The following is a 17,161-nucleotide window of genomic DNA, read 5'->3' as shown; positions in this document are numbered from 1 at the left end:
CCATTACCGTAAAACAGATGTTTTAAGACAGTGACCACATGCTATTTATCCTTGTAGTAGTGCCGTGCCTCACACAGTTGGCATTGAATAGTATTTGCTAAACAAATGAATTTGGCAAATCTGAGTTTGATTAACTGATATTTATTTCATGATGCCCAAGTGGTTTCCCTTTTATCATTCCTCTTATTTGTTCTCAAGAGACCTGGATGTGAAAAGCCAGAAAGCAGAGAGGAAACAGAGATTCCTTATTCTGAAGTTTCAATCTGGCCAAATGATTAAAAGTTTGTATTGAGGAACATTAAAAATACCTATTTTTTTGATGTGAATAATCCATACACTGTGAAATAACTCTTGCTGAAATACTACTTGGTTGATTTCTGCTCAGGATACGTGAAACTCTTTAGCATTAGTCAGTGCTTAAAAAAATACCTTATCACCTGGGCTCCTTGGTGGGGCTAATGGTGGACTCTGGGAGGGCTCATGCCAAGAAGTACTTCCCAGAACTTCTACTGCCAGTGCCCTTGTCCTTACGATGAGACACAACCACCCCCTGACTCTGCAGGAGACCCTCCATTACTACCAGGATAGCCTCATCCACCAGAGGGCAGAGAGCAGAAGCAAGAAGAACTACAATCCTGCAGCCTGTGGAACAAAAACCACATTCACAGAAACACAGACAAGATGAAAAGGCAGAGAGCTACGTACCAGATGAAGGAACAAGATAAAACCAAGAAAAAACAACTAAATGAAGTGGAGATAGGCAACCTTCCAGAAAAAGAATTCAGAATAATGATAGTGAAGATGATCCAGGACCTTGGAAAAAGAATAGAGGTAAAGATCGAGAAGATGCAAGAAATGTTTAACAAAGACCTAGAAGAATTAAAGAACACACAAACAGAGAAGAACAGTACAATAACTGAAATGAAAACTACACTAGAAGGAATCAATAGCAGAATAACTGAGGCAGAGAATGGATAAGTGACCTGGAAGACAGAATGGTGGAATTCACTGCTGCGGAACAGAATAAAGAAAAAAGAATGAAAAGAAATGAAGAAAGCCTAAGAGACCTCTGGGACAACATTAAATGCAACAACATTCACATTATAGGGGTCCCAGAAGGAGAAGAGAGAGAGAAAGGACCACAGAAAATATTTAAAGAGATTACAGTCGAAAATTTCCCTAACATGGGAAAGGAAATAGCCACCCAAGTCCAGGAAGCGCAGAGAGTCCCACATGATAAACCCAAGGAGAAACACGCTGAGACACATAATAATCAAACTGACAAAAAATAAAGACAAAGAAAAATTATTGAAAGCAGCAAGGAAAAAAGGCAAATAACATACAAGGGAGCTCCCATAAGGTTAACAGCTGATTTCTCAGCAGAAACTCTACAAGCCAGAAGGGAGTGGCATGATATACTTAAAGTGATGAAAGTGAAGAACCTACAACCAAAATTACACTACCTGGCAAGGATCTCATTCAGATTCAATGGAGAAATCAAAAGCTTCAAAGACAAGCGAAAGATAAGAGAATTCAGCACCACAAAACCAGCTCTACAACAAATGCTAAAGGAACTTCTCTAAGTGGGAAATACAAGAGAAGAAAAGGACCTAAAAAAACAAACCCAAAACAATTAAGAAAATGGTCATAGGAACATACGTATCGATAATTACCCTAAAGGTGAATGGATTAAATGCTCCAACCAAAAGACACAGGCTTGCTGAAAGGATACAAAAACAAGACCCATATATATGCTGTCTACAAGAGACCCACTTCAGACCTAGGCACACATACAGACTGAAAGTGAGGGGATGGAAAAAGATATTCTATGCAAATGGATATCAAAAGAAAGCTGGAGTAGCAATACTCATATCAGATAAAATAGACTTTAAAATAAAGAATGTTACAAGAGACAAGGAAGGACACTACATAATGATCAGGGGATCAATCCAAGGAGAAAATATAACAATTATAGATATATATGCACCCAACATAGGAGCACCTCAATACATAAGGCAACTGCTAACAGCTATAAAAGGGGAAATCAACAGTAACAAATTAATAGTGGGGGACTTTAACACCTCATTTAAACTAATGGACAGATCATCCAAAATGAAAATAAATAAGGAAATAGAAGCTTTAAATGACACAATAGACCAGATAGATTTAATCGATATTTATAGGACATTCCACCCAAAACAGCAGATTACACTTTATTCGCAAGAGCACACAGAACATTCTCCAGGATAGATCACATCTTGGGTCACAAATCAAGCCTCAGTAAATTTAAGAAAATTGAAATCATATCAAGCATCTTTTCTGACCACAATACTATGAGATTAGAAATAAATTACAGGGAAAAAACCATAGAAAACAGACACACATGGAGGCTAAACAATACGTTAGTAAATAACCAAGTGATCAGTGAAGAAATCAAAGACGAAATCAAAAACTACCTAGAGACAAATACCAATGAAAACATGACGATCCAAAACCTATGGGATGCAGCAAAAGCAGTTCTAAGAGGGAAGTTTGTAGCTTTACAAGGCTACCCCAAAAAACAAGAAAAATCTCAAATAAATAATGTAAGCTCACACCTAAAAACTAGAGAAAGAAGAACAAACAAAACCCAAAGCTAGCAGAAGGAAAGAAATCATAAAGATCAGGGCACAAAAAAATGAAATAGAAACAAAGAAAACAATAGCAAAGATCAGTAAAACTAAAAGCTGGTTCTTTGAGAAGATAAACAAAATTGATAAACCATTAGTCAGACTCATCAAGAAAAAGAGGGAGAAGACTGAAATCAATTAAATTAGAAATGAAAAAGGAGAAGTTACAACAGACACCGCAGAAATACAAAGCATTCTAACAGACTACTACAGGCAACTCTATGCCAATAAAATGGACATCCTGGAAGAAATGGACAATTCTTAGAAATGTATAACCTTCCAAGACTGAACAAGGAAGAAATAGAAAATATGAACAGACCAATCACAAGTAATGAAATTGAAACTGTGATTAAAAATCTTCCAACAAACAGAAGTCCAGGACCAGATGGCTTCACAGGTGAATTCTATCAAACATTTAGAGAAGAGCTAACACCCATCCTTCTCAAACTCTTCCAAAAAACTGCAGAGGAAGGAACACTCCCAAACTCAATCTATGAGGCCACCATCACCCTGACACCAAAACCAGACAAAGATACTACAAAAAAAGAAAATTACAGACCAATATCACCAATGAATATAGATGCAAAAATCCTCAACAAAATACCAGCAAACAGAATACAACAACACATTAAAAGGATCACACACCATGATCAAGTGGGATTTTTCCCAGGGATGCAAGGATTCTTCGACATATGCAAGTCAATCAATGTAATACACCATATTAACAAATTGAAGAAGAAATACCATATAATCATCTCAATAGATGCAGAAAAACCTTTTGACAAAATTCAACACTCATTTATGATAAAAACTGTCCAGAAGGTGGGCATAGGGGGAACCTACCTAAACATAATAAAGGCCATATACAACAAGCCCACAGCAAACATCATTCTCAATGGTGAAAAACTGAAAGCATTTCCTCTAAGATCAGGAACAAGACAAGGATGTCCACTCTCACCACTATTATTCAACATAGTTTTGGAAGTCCTAGCCACGGCAATCAGAGAAGAAACAGAAATAAAAGGAATCCAAATAGGAAAAGAAGAATTAAAACTGTCACTGTTTGCAGATGACATGATACTATACATAGAGAATCCTAAAGATGCTACCAGAAAACTACTAGAGCTATTCAATGAATCCGGTAAAGTAGCAGGATACAAAATTAATGCACAGAAATTTCTTGCATTCCTATACACTAACAATGAAAATCTGAAAGAGAAATTCAGGAAACACTTCCATTTACCACTGCAACAAAAAGAATAAAATACCTAGGAATAAACCTACCTAAGGAGATGAAAGACCTGTATGCAGAAAACTGTAAGACAATGATGAAAGTAATTAAAGATGACACAAACAGATGGAGAGATATACCATGTTCTTGGATTGGAAGAATCAATATTGTGAAAATGACAATACTCCCCAAAGCAATCTACAGATTCAGTGCCAACCCTATCAAACTACCAATGGCATTTTTCACAGAACTAGAACCAAACATTTTACAATTTGTATGGAGACATAAAAGACCCCGAATAGCCAAAGAAGTCTTGAGGGAAAAGAGCAGAGCTGGAGGAATCAGACTCCCTGACTTCAGACTATACTACAAAGCTACAGTAATCAAGACTATATGGTACTGTCAGTAAAACAGAAATACAGATCAATGGAAAGAGATAGAAAGCCCAGATATAAACCCACACACCCATGGTCAGCTAATCTATGACAAAGGAGGCAATGATATACAATGGAGAAAAGACACAGTCTCTTCAATAAGTGGTGCTGGGAAAACTGGACAGCTACATGTAAAAGAATGAAAATAGAACACTCCGTAACACCATACACAAAAATAAACTCAAAATGGATTAGAGACCTAAATGTAAGACCAGACACTATAAATCTCTTAGAGGAAAACAGAGGTGAACACTCTTTGATATAAATCACAGCAAGATCTTTTTTGATCCACCTCCTAGAGTACTGGAAATAGAAACAAAAATAAACAAATGGGACTTAACGAAACTTAAAAGCTCTTGCACAGCAAAGGAAACCATAAACAAGAAGAAAAGACAACCCTCAGAATGGGAGAAAATATTTGCAAATGAATCAACGGACAAAGGATTAATCTTCAAAATACATAGACAGCTCATGCAGCTCAATATTAAAAAAACAAACAACCCAATTCAGAAATGGGCAGAAGAGCTAAACAGACATTTCTCCAAAGAAGACATTAAGATGGCTAAGAAGCACATGAAAAGCTGCTCAACATCACTAATTATTAGAGAAATGCAAATCAAAACTACAGTGAGGTATCACCTCACAACAGTTAGAATGGGCATCATCAGAAAATCTACAGACAACAAATGCTGGAGAGGGTGTGGAGAAAAGGGAACCCTCTTGCACTGTTGGTGGGATACAGCCACTATGGAGAACTGTATGGAGGTTCCTTAAAAAACTAAAAATAGAATTACCATATGACCTTGCAATCCCACTACTGGGCATATACACAGAGAAAACCATAATTCAAAAAGACACAGACACCCCAATGTTCATTGCAGCACTATTTACAATAGCCAGGTCATGGAAGCAACCTAAATGCCCACTGACAGATGAATGGATAAAGAAGATGTGGTACATATATACAATGGAATATTACTCAGCCATGAAAAGGAATGAAATTGGGTTATTTGTTGAGATATGGATGCATCTAGAGATTGTCATACAGAGTGAAATAAGTCAGAAAGAGAAAAACAAATATAGTATATTAACGCATATATGTGGAAGCTAGAAAAATAATACAGATGAACCAGTTTGCAGGGCAGAAATTGAGACACAGATGCAGAGAACAAACGTATGGACACCAAGGGGGAAAAGCGGCGGGGGGTGGTGGTGGGATGAATTGGGAGATTGGGATTGACGTGTATACACTGATGTATATAAAATGAATGACTAATAAGAACGTGCTGTATAAAAAATAAAATAAAATAAAATAAATACCTTATCACAATCATAGAACCTTAATACTTACCACATTACTGCATGTTCTATATCGGATATTTCTTCCCTCACAGCTCCTAGAAAAAAAAAAAAAAAAACTCATTACTACCTATGAAGGGCCCCAAATTTGAACTGTTTTGTTACAAAAACCATTTCCTCTCAGTACCAATATAAAAGCCTCTCTTTTCTTCTGAGTATGCTCTTAGAGGAATTAGTATCAAATGTTAAATTGAGCAGACCTCAAGGAGTTGTATACATAAATCGATTTCTCTATAAGGGTTGAAACTAAGCATTCATTTTGCTTCAAAAGTTGTCAAAGTAAGTACTTGTAATGAGTTCTTATTTAATCAAATAGATTTAATGCAAGGTTTTCTGATAAATATTAATATTAAATGAATCCTCTGTTAATTATCTCTGGTATAAAACTAAAGATAGGTTTCACTAATATGACAGATCTTACATTTAGAATATGATAAAAATTGGACTTAACATTCAACACGGCTTTTAAAATTACACATCTAAGAATATGAAAGTCATAATTCTTAAAGAGTTATCTTCATTTCTAAAGTACATCCTCATTGTGGAGGTTTTAGAAAAGAAAGATGATGCAAAAGAACGAAAATCCCCCATAGCTGTCTCATCTAAAGATAATCACTATTATTTTGATTTATTAATTTCTTTCCAATGCAGAGGAAATAACATCACTTATACAATTTTATAGCTTGCTTTTCTTCCACGTAAAAATTTTTGGAGTTATTTTTCCACACTACTAAATAACTTTAAAGACATCATTTTGAGAGCTACATACTATTCCATCAAATGATATAACTTGTGTAATCATTCTTCCATTTCTTGTCATTTAAGTAGTTTCTAATTTGGGGTTTGGTAAGTGATCATGTGATAAACCATGTCCATGCGTATGTTTTATCCAAGTTTCTGACTATGTCTTTAGGAGAGATAAGTTTCTAGAAGGGGAATTACAGCACTAAAGGGAAAGAACTTTTATAAGGCTCTTGATAAATATTGCCAAATTGCGTTCCATAAAGGTTGTACCATTGCATTCTCCCACCAGCAATATATGGGAGTTTCCATTTTACTGAACTCTTGTGAACAAAAACAATCAATTTTTTATTAAATGTTCAATGATGACACTTAGGAACAGCAGTACTCTGCTCTTTCAAAATAAGTCACATTTATAAAAAAACAAGTAAAATATGAAATTCTGAGAGAATTATCATACTAATAACTAATAGTTATGGAATTCCAGGTATATTTCTAAGTTTGTTATATGTATTAATTTATTTACTCTTCTCAAGAACACTGGGAGACAGGGTACTATCATTATACCCATTTTACAGAAGAGAAAATGTAAGCTTAGGGAGGTGAAGTAACTTGCCAAAATCACACAACTATTAAGTAATAGAGCTGAGATTTGAAACCGAGCCATTCAGAGCTTACACTCATAACCGTGATGCTTTACTGCCCCCTAATTCACTTGTTTGTTCAGCACACGCCCATTGAGCTCCTATTATATACTGGGCAATACATTTACTTCCGGGAATACAAAGAAGAATGAGCATGACTTGGTCTTCGCTATTAAGAAAATATTCATATAATTCAGTGTAAAAAATGCTAGATAGTATTTGTGTTAGGTCTCAAGAATGTCATCAAAAAGAAAATGTCACCTGAAAATACAATTACACAAAGGCTATCTTAGAGAGATAGAAAGGTCCCAGGCTTGAAGACTTGACTGTAACCAGACTGACTATATTAATATGCACTCAACAGTAGAATGTAACAAAGGAAAAAAAGGGCTGGCCAGAATCATAGAAAAAAAGGAGAATGGAAGAGATACTAGGTTGCCAGTGCCCAGCCCAGCAATGTCCCAGGCTAAGGGCCAATGAACTTCACGTCCTCCTGATCCCCTTGGCTAGGCTGTTGCTATCACAGTCCAGATGCCTCACACTAACCTAGCTGATGCCAGTGAATTTTTTGCTCATCTCAGAAATATTCTTTATTACAATGCCATGTTGATCAAAGCAATTTGCCAAGCAATTTGCCACTTGGCAATTTGCCAAGTGGTCTGTTTTTACATGACTGCTAAGAGGCAGAGGCACTGGTCATGCTGACATGGGAATGGTCCATGTTATGGACAGTTCTACTTCTCACTGTAAGTTAATAAATTGGCATTTTAACTTGAAATATTAACCTCACAGGCCAAGTCATTGCAAGTCCACCTCCAAGAGAAGGATTTGTTCTTGGTATGACTGCTGAAAAATATCAGGTTTCTGAGTTTAAAAAGATGAGAGCTAGGCTCCAATTGATGGTAAATTTACAAGGTAATTAATGCTATGACCTGGACGCCTTTGGTAGCATGCCATGTAGACATCAGTGTTGGCTGAATGTGATATGTTTTTCAATTTTGAAATTCCTAGTGCATATGTGACATACTGTAGTGGTTAAGAGTACCCAGTTTGACAGCAGAACCTTCTTTCTGGAATCCTGATTCCTTAGTTTCTATACCTCAGTTTTGTCATCTTTAAAATAGGATAATATTGCTTATCCCCTGGGATTATTATGAGGAGTAACTGGGTTAATATTTGTGAAGCACTTCAAACAGTGCCTCACACATAGTAAGCATTATATAGACATTTAACAAATAAATTAATTATATAATAGATGTAAAAATATAATAGATATTAAAAGAGGGTGATGGATACGTGGAGAAGAAATCATAGGCAAAGGCATAGAGGAAAGAAAAGATATGGTGTGTTTGTACATTTTCAAGCGGTTTGGTTGTGTAGTTTTGGGTGTATGTGGGGAACTGAAAGAGATTAAAAAAAGCCTTCTAACTGTGAACTTTGCAATAGGCAGAGGGGAACCACTGAAGGTTTTAAAACAAAGGAGATCCAATGATGACTTCTTGCCTTAAAAAAGTGAACTCTGGCATTAATCATGAAGATCTTAAAATGCTATGTTTTTCACCCTCCTTTTATTTTCTTTTCCTAACCTTATCTCCCTGAAAGGAATAATGGAAACACATCTGAATTAGGAGTTTGACAATCTGAGTCACAGACTTTGCTCTTCCCCTTGCGTAAGCCTCTTGTCCTCTCAGGGTTTTTGCTTCCTCATCTGTCAACTGGATATCACTGTATAAGGAAACAGCAGTGCCTGAAGTTGTGATCACCAACTGAGATAACTCACAAAAGTTCTATCCAAACGTCAATGGGGTTATTAGAGATAATGCTTACTAAAAAAATTAAAAAGCAGAAAAACATCTAGTTCAATAATTTAAATGAGCCTTTTCCCAGATATTTTAAACTATGAATACCTACTACGTATGTTCTAAAAGCATCCTTGAGATGGACCTAGAGATTATCATACTAAGTGAAGTAAGTCAAATAAATACAAATAGTATATAATAGCACTTATATATGGAATCTAAAAAAATAATATAATTAAACTTATTTACAAAACAGAAACAGACTCACAAATATAGAAAACAAACTTATGGTTACCAAAGGGGAAATGCAGGGGAGGACCAATTAGGAGTTTGGGATTAACATATACACACTACTATATATAAAATAGATAAACAACAAGGATTTACTGTATAGCACAGGGAACTATATTCAGTAGCTTGTAATAACCTACAATGGAAAAAAATCTGTAAAAGAAAACATATATATAGATAGATACAGATATATAGATATATAGATACAGATATCTGAATCACTTTGATGTATGCCTGAAACTAACATAATATTATAAATCAACTATAGTTCAATAATTTAAAAAAAGCATCCTTGGGTAACAGGAAAAGTAAGCATATAATGTAAAAGATTGAATTAAATGCTTCTCATTTAGCAAAAACAAAACAAAAACAAACGGCGGTGGGGGAAGAGAGGGGTTCCCATACTAGGAGGGGCCCACCCACAGAGTGGGGATTAGCAGGGACAGGGAGAGACCTTCGGGGGGATCAGGGGATCAGAGGGGAATGCGGATAGCATTTCCCCCACCCACTCGGGCCTGGCAAGCCTACTGAGGTTCCAGACCTGAACCACCGTCCTCCAGGGCCCCCTCTGGCCATGCTGAGCCTAAGCCATGCCCCCCACCCCACCCCCAGGGCCTTTTCTGGCTGCACAGTTCCTGATCCCCAGCCCTGCCCTCCCTTGCCTACCCCCCCGACCCCCACCAAGTCCTTTTCGGGGTTTTTTTTTTTGGCCGTTGTGGTTCTGTTTTGCCTTCTTTCTGTTGTTTCACTTATATTTTTATTTTTTGTAATACATTTTTTATTATTCTAATTTTATTGTATTTTTATTCTTTGTTATTGTTCTCCTCCTTTTTGTTTGTTGCCTTTCTTTTTTTTTGCCATGCTGCACAGCTTGCGGAATCTTGGTTTCCAGGCCAGGGGTCGGGCCTGAGCTTCTGTGGTGGGAGCACGGAGACCAAACCACTGGATTAACAGAGAACCTCAGGCCCCAGGGAATACTGATCAGTGTGAGGTCTCCCAGTGGTCCTCATCAGGGCACCAAGACCCCGCTCTACCCAACTGCCTGCAAACTCCAGTGCTGGACGCCTCAGGCAAAACAAGCAGCAAGACAGGCACACAGCCCCACCCATCAAAAAAATGAGACAACAAAAGAATATGTTACAGACGAAGGAGTAAAGATCAAATAAAAGACCAAATAAATGAAGAGGAAATAGGCAACCTACCTGAAAAAGAATTCAGAGTAATGATAGTAAAGATGATCCAAAATCTTGGAAGTAGAATGGAGGCACAGATTGAGAAAATACAAGAAATGATTAACAAGGACCTAGAAGAACTAAAGAACAAACAAACAGTGAGGAACAGCACAATAACTGAAATGAAAAATACACTAGAAGGAATCAATAGCAGAATAACTGAAGCAGAAGAACAAATAAGTGAGCTGGAAGACAGAATGGTGGAAATAACTGCTGAGGAGCAGAATAAAGAGAAAAGAGTGAAAAGAAATGATGACAGTCTCAGAGACTTCTGGGACAATATTAAACGCACCAATATTTGAATAATAGGGGCCCCAGAAGAAGAATAGAAAGAGAAGGGGTCTGAGAAAATATTTGAAGAGATTATAGTTGAAAACTTCCCTAACATGAAAAGGGAAGTAGCCACCCAAGTCCCTGAACTGCAGAGTCCCAGGCAGGATAAACTCAAGGAGAAACATGCCAAGACACATATTAATCAAACTAAAAAAAATTAAATTCAAAGCAAAATATTAAAAGCATCAAGGTAAAAGCAACAAATAACATACAAGGGGATCCCCATAAGGTTATCAGCTGATTTTTCAGGAGAAACTCTGCAGGCCAGAAGGGAGTGGCAGGACATATTTAAAGTGATGAAAGGAAAAAACCTACAATGAAGATTACTCTACCCAGCAAGGATCTCATTCAGATTCAATGGAGAAATCAAAAGCTTTACAAACAAGCAAAAGCTAAGAGAACTCGGTACCACCAAACCAACTTTACAACAAATGCTAAAGGAACTTCTCTAGGCAGGAAACACAAGAGAAGAAAAAGAACCGCAAACCCAAAACAATTAACAAAATGGTAATAGGAACATACATATTGATAATTACCTTTAATGTACATGCATTAAATGCTCCAACCAAAACACACAGACTGGCTGAATGGATACATAAACAAGACCCATCTATATGCTGTCTATAGGAGACCCACTTCAGACCTAGGGACACATACAGACTAAAAGTGAAGGGATGGAAAAGGATATTCCATGAAAATGAAAATCAAAAGAAAGCTGGAGTAGCAATACTGATATCAGATAAGATAGATTTTAAAATAAAGATTGTTACAAGAGACAAAAAAGACACTACATAATGATCAAAGTATCAATCCAAGAAGAAGATAGAACAATAATAAATATTTATACACCGAATACAGGAGCATCTCAATACATAAGGCAAAAGCTAACAGCCATAAAAGGGGAAATCTACAGTAACACAATGAAAGTGGGAGACTTTAACACCCCCACTTAAACCAATGGACAGAGCATCCAGGCAGAAAATAAATAAGGAAACACAGGCTTTAAATGACACATAAGACCAGATAGATTTAATTGATATTTACAGGACTTTCCACCTGAAAGTGGCAGTTCTTCTCACATGCACATGGAACACTCTCCAGGATAGATCACATCTTGGGGCACAAATCAAGCCTCAGAAAACTTAAGAAAATTGTATCAAGCATGTTTTCTGACCACAACACTATGAGATTAGAAATCAATTACAGGAAAAAGAAAACTGTAAAAAACACAAACACATGGAGGCTAAACAATACGCTACTAAATAACCAAGAAACAACTGAAGACATCAAAGAGGAAATAAAAAAATACATAGAAACAAATGACAATGAAAACACAACAACACAAAACCTATGCAATGCAGAAAAAGAAGTTCTAAGAGGGAAGTGTGTAGCAATTCAATCTCACCTCAAGAAACAAGAAAAATCTCAAAAAAAATAAAATAAAATCTAACCTTACACTTAAAGGAACTAGAGAAAGAAGACGACGAACAACAAAATAACCCAAGGGAAAGAAATCATAAAGATCAGAGTAGAAATAAATGAAATAGAAACAAGGAAAACAATAGAAAAGATAATAAAACTAAAAGCTGGTTCTTTGAGAAGATAAACAAAATTGATAAACCTTTAGCCAGACTCATCAAGAAAAAAAGGGAGAGGACTCAAATCAATAAAATGAGAAACGAAAAAGGAGAAATTACAACTGACACCGCAGAAATACAAAGGATCACAAGAGACTACTACAAGCAACTATATGCAAATAAAATGGACAACCTGGAGGAAATGGACAATTCTTGGAAAGGTACAACTTTCCAAGACTGAGCCAGGAAGAATTAGAAAATATAAACAGACCAATCGCAAGTAATGAAATTGAAAGTGTTATCAAAAGTCATCCATGAAATAAAAGTCCAGGACCAGATGGCTTCACAAGTGAATTCTAACAAACATTTAGAGAAGAGCTAACACCTATCCTTCTCAAACTCTTCCAAAAGAATTGCAGAGGGAGGAAAACTGCCAAACTCGCTCTACAAGGCCACCATCACTCTGACACCAAAACCAGACAAAGATATCACAAGAAAGAAAATTACAGACCAATATCACTGATGAACATAGACATAAAAGTCCTCAACAAAATTCTAGGAAAGAGAATCCAACAACACATTAAAAGGATCATACACCACGACCAAGTGGGATTTATCCCAGGGATGCAAGGATTCTTCAATATATGCAAATCAATCAATGTGATATACCATATTAACAAACTAAAGAATAAAAACCATATGATCATCTCAATAGATGCAGAAAAAGCTTTCGACAAAATTCAACGCCCATTTACGATACAAACCCTCCAGAAAGTGGGCATAGAGGGAACTTACCTTAACATAATGAAGGCCATATATGAGAAAGCCACAGCAAACATCATTCACAATGGTGAAAAACTGAAAGCATTTCCTCTAAGCTCAGGAACAAGACAAGGATGTCCACTCTCACCACTATTATCCAACAGTTTTGGAAGACCTAACCATGGCAATCAGAGAAGAAAAAGAAATAAAAGGAACCCAAATTGGAAAAGAAGGACTAAAACTGTCACTGTTTGCAGATGACATGATACTATACATAGAAAATCCTAAAGATGCCACCAGAAAACTACTAGAGTTCATCAATGAATTTGGTAAAGTTGCAGGGTGCAAAATAAATGCACAGAAATCTCATGCATTCCTATATACTAACAATGAAATGTCAGAAAGAGAAATTAAGGAAACAATCCCATTTACCATCACAACAAAAAGAATAAAATACCTAGGAATAAACCTACCTAAGGAGGCAAAAGACCTGTATGCAGAAAACTATAAAACACTGATGAAAGAAGTCAAAGATGACACAAACAGATGGAGAGATATACCATGTTCTTGGATTGGAAGAATCAATATTGTGAAAATGACAATACTCCCCAAAGCAATCTACAGATTCAGTGCCAACCCTATCAAACTACCAATGGCATTTTCCACAGAACTAGAACCAAACATTTTACAATTTGTATGGAAACACGAAAGACCCTGAGTAGCCACAGCCATCTTGAGAAAGAAAAACGGAGCTGGAGGAATCAGGCTCTCCGACTTCAGACTATATTACAAAGCTACAGTAATCAAGACAGTATGGTATTGGCACAAAAAAGAAATATAGATAAATGGAAGAGGACAGAAAGCCCACAGATAAACCCAAGCACCTATGGTTACCTAATCTATGACAAGGGAGGCAAGACTATACAATGGAGAAAAGAGAGTCTCTTCAATAAGTGCTGCTGGGAAAACTGGACAGCTACATGTAAAAGAATGAAATTAGAACACTCCCTAATACCATACAAAAAATAAACTCAAAATGGATTAAAGGCCTGACACTATAAAGGCCTGACACTATAAAACTCTTAGAGGAAAACATATGAAGAAACACTCTTTGTCATAAATCACAGCAAGATCTTTTTTGACCCACCTCTTAGAGTAATGAAAATAAAAACAAAAATACACAAATGGGACCTAATGAAACTTAAGAGATTTTGCACAGCAAAGGAAAGCATAAAGAAGACGAAAAGACAACCCTCAGAATTGGAAAAAATATTTGGACTAATTTCCAAATTATATAAACAGCTAATGCAGCTCAGTATAAAAAAACCCAAACAATCCAATCAAAAAATGGGTGGAAGACCTAAATAGACATTTCTCCAAAGAAGACATAGAGATGGCCAAGAGGCACATGAGAAGATGCTCAACATCACTAATTATTAGAGAACTGCAAATCAAAACTACAATGAGGTATCACCTCACACTGGTCAGAATGGCCATCATCAAAACATCTACAAACAATAAATGGTGGAGAGAGTGTGGAGAAAAGGGAACCTTCTTGCACTTTTGTTGGGAATGTAAATTGATACAGCCACTATGGAGGACAATATGGAGGTTCCTTAAAAACCTAAAAATATAACTACAGTATGACTCAGCAATTCCATTACTGGGCATATACCCTGAGAAAACCGTAATTCCCAAAGACACATGCATCTCATTGTTCACTGAAGCACTATTTACAATAGCCAGGCCATGGAAACAACCTAAATGCCCATCGACAGAGGAATGGACAAAGAAGATGTGGTACATATATAGAATGGAATATTAGCCATAAAGAAGAAAGAAATTGGGTCATTTGTAGAGATGTGGATGGACCTAGAGTGTGTCATACAGAGTGAAGTGTGTCAGAATGAGAAGAACAAATATCATATAATAATGCATATATGTGGAATCTAAAAAAGTGGTACAGATGAACCTATTTTCAGGGCAGGAATAGAGACACAGACATAGAGAACAGACGTGTGGACACAGCAGTGGAAGGGGAGGGTGGGATGAATTGGGAGATTAGGACTGACATAAATACACTACCATGTGTAAAACAGATAGCTAGTGGGAACCTGCTATATAGCACAGGGAGCTCAGCTCGGTGCTCTGTGATGACCTAGATGGGTGGGATGGGGGAGGGGATGGGAGGGAGGTCCAAGAGGGAGGGGATATATGTATACATATAGCTGATTCACTTCGTTGTACAACAGAAACTAACACAATATTGTAAAGCAGCTATACTCACCACCACCACCCCCCACAAAAAAAAGCTGAGCTGGGGGAGTACTGTCATCCCGTCATCTCGCTCATTCGAGATAAGCCTTAAGAAGACTCTCTGATTCCCAGGAAATGTGACTCTTCGTTCCTGCCGTCTACAATTTGATGTCTTCCAAAAAAATTCTATCCCACACACCAGTCTCCCAATCCCAGAGAATCCAAGTTTATAAGGGCAATCATAAGGCAGACAGGTACACCCTTTCAATTTTCTGTTCCCACATTGATTTGCTGTCCTTCAAATACTGGCACTTTTCAAAACTACAAAATCACCCTCATTTTAGATAAATGTATCATATTCTATATAAAGAAATGTTACTTTCAATCTCAGTTGGACTTTAGCCACTTTTTGATCAGTGGTTCCTGCAGAAATAAAACTATTAAGACAAACAAACAAACACAAAACATAGCAAAGAAAAAACCACTTGCCACCATTTCCAAAGTACATCCTGTAATTGTCTAACACCTAATATTGATTTGCAAATAATTTAATTCTGCTCCTGAGTTAAGTCTTCCCTTCACTGTATTGTATTACTTTTTGAGTGAGAGCTTATTTAATTTGAGTGAAATATGATAGTAAAGTGGTAATGTTTGAGTTTGGAAAAGTCCTTGTTATTAAAAGACACTATCAAATTGTGGACAATGATATTAATACTAACGTCTACTATATATTGAATGTCTGCTACAGGTATCTGGTCCAGTATTAGGTATTCTGTACACATTATCTCTAAGTTTCCAACAACTGGAAGGCTTTATTATTCCCACTTAATAGGTAAGAAAACTGAGGCTGAGAAAGACTAGGAGGCTGAAAGCCATATACCTACTCAGGAAAGAGAGAACCAGGGATTGGAACTCAGGTGTGTCTAACTCTAAAGCATATACAACAACGATAATAATACAAAAGGAGCAAGATGTACTCAAGACGTGGAAAATCCTAACACTAGATTAAACCTTGGAGGCTGAGCCTGGGGGTTAACTGCACCTTATTTTCCACATCAGTACATAACCTGCTTCTCAATTCTGCTAAAGCCAGTAAGCAAATGACATCTAGATACACCCTGTACATTGGGAACAACTCCAAGAGAACCACACTCAGCAGTAAAATGTAATGTGAAAGAACTTCAGGGCAGGAAAGTTTGTATTTTTTGAAAGTTCAAGTTTGTTAACGCGGAATGTAAATTTGACTTAAATAACAAAGTGACTATTCCACCGCAAGGATTTTAACTCTTGTCAAGCATGAATTTCTTCATTGAAGGCATTTATCTAGGCATAAAAGCCTCATCTGAGAATTATGCAGTAAAAAATATTTTCTTCTGTTTTTAAAAAAAAATTCTTAAAAAAACAGTTAACAGAAAACAGCTGAAAGATTTTCTTCACATTTTAACAAAATAAAATTCACCGCTGGAAATGAAAACAAACATTAGAAATTTCAGTCCAAAATGGTTTCTGAGGAAAATTGTAGGCCACCAATAACAAAGGATTTAAGTAAGTGCATCTGCTCAATGAAAACTATGAAACAGCTACAGGACTATATTTAGTGAGTTAAATATTGTACCAATTAATAAATCAGAAACTGGTTCAAGTATAAAAAGAACAAAATATAAATAAAAATATATTTTAAACCAAATTTGTACAGAAATTTCCTTATTTATATCAGCTCTTTACTCCTAACCAGTCATTTATTAATTTTGGCTTAGTTCCTTGTCTCAGAAAAGGAAATCACCTAAACATCAAGCTATCATTTGTAAATTATTTTAATTCACTTATAATGAG

At 36.4% G+C, this 17,161-nt stretch overlaps 1 protein-coding gene across 1 annotated transcript in view; it reads right to left on the bottom strand.

The window, feature by feature from the left end:
* The window catches only part of ADAMTSL1 (ADAMTS like 1), a 434,468-nt gene that overhangs the window by 402,474 nt on the left and 14,833 nt on the right, over window positions 1–17,161 (bottom strand). Inside the window, exon 2 of the mRNA XM_060014779.2 lies at window positions 5,686–5,731. The gene's annotated coding sequence lies outside the window, so the exon portion shown is untranslated. The remainder of the gene's footprint in view (window positions 1–5,685; window positions 5,732–17,161) is intronic.

Source organism: Delphinus delphis, chromosome 6 (assembly GCF_949987515.2).
Source record: "Delphinus delphis chromosome 6, mDelDel1.2, whole genome shotgun sequence".
Taxonomy (NCBI): Eukaryota; Metazoa; Chordata; class Mammalia; order Artiodactyla; family Delphinidae; genus Delphinus; species Delphinus delphis.
This window is presented reverse-complemented; position numbering and strand designations above follow the sequence as displayed.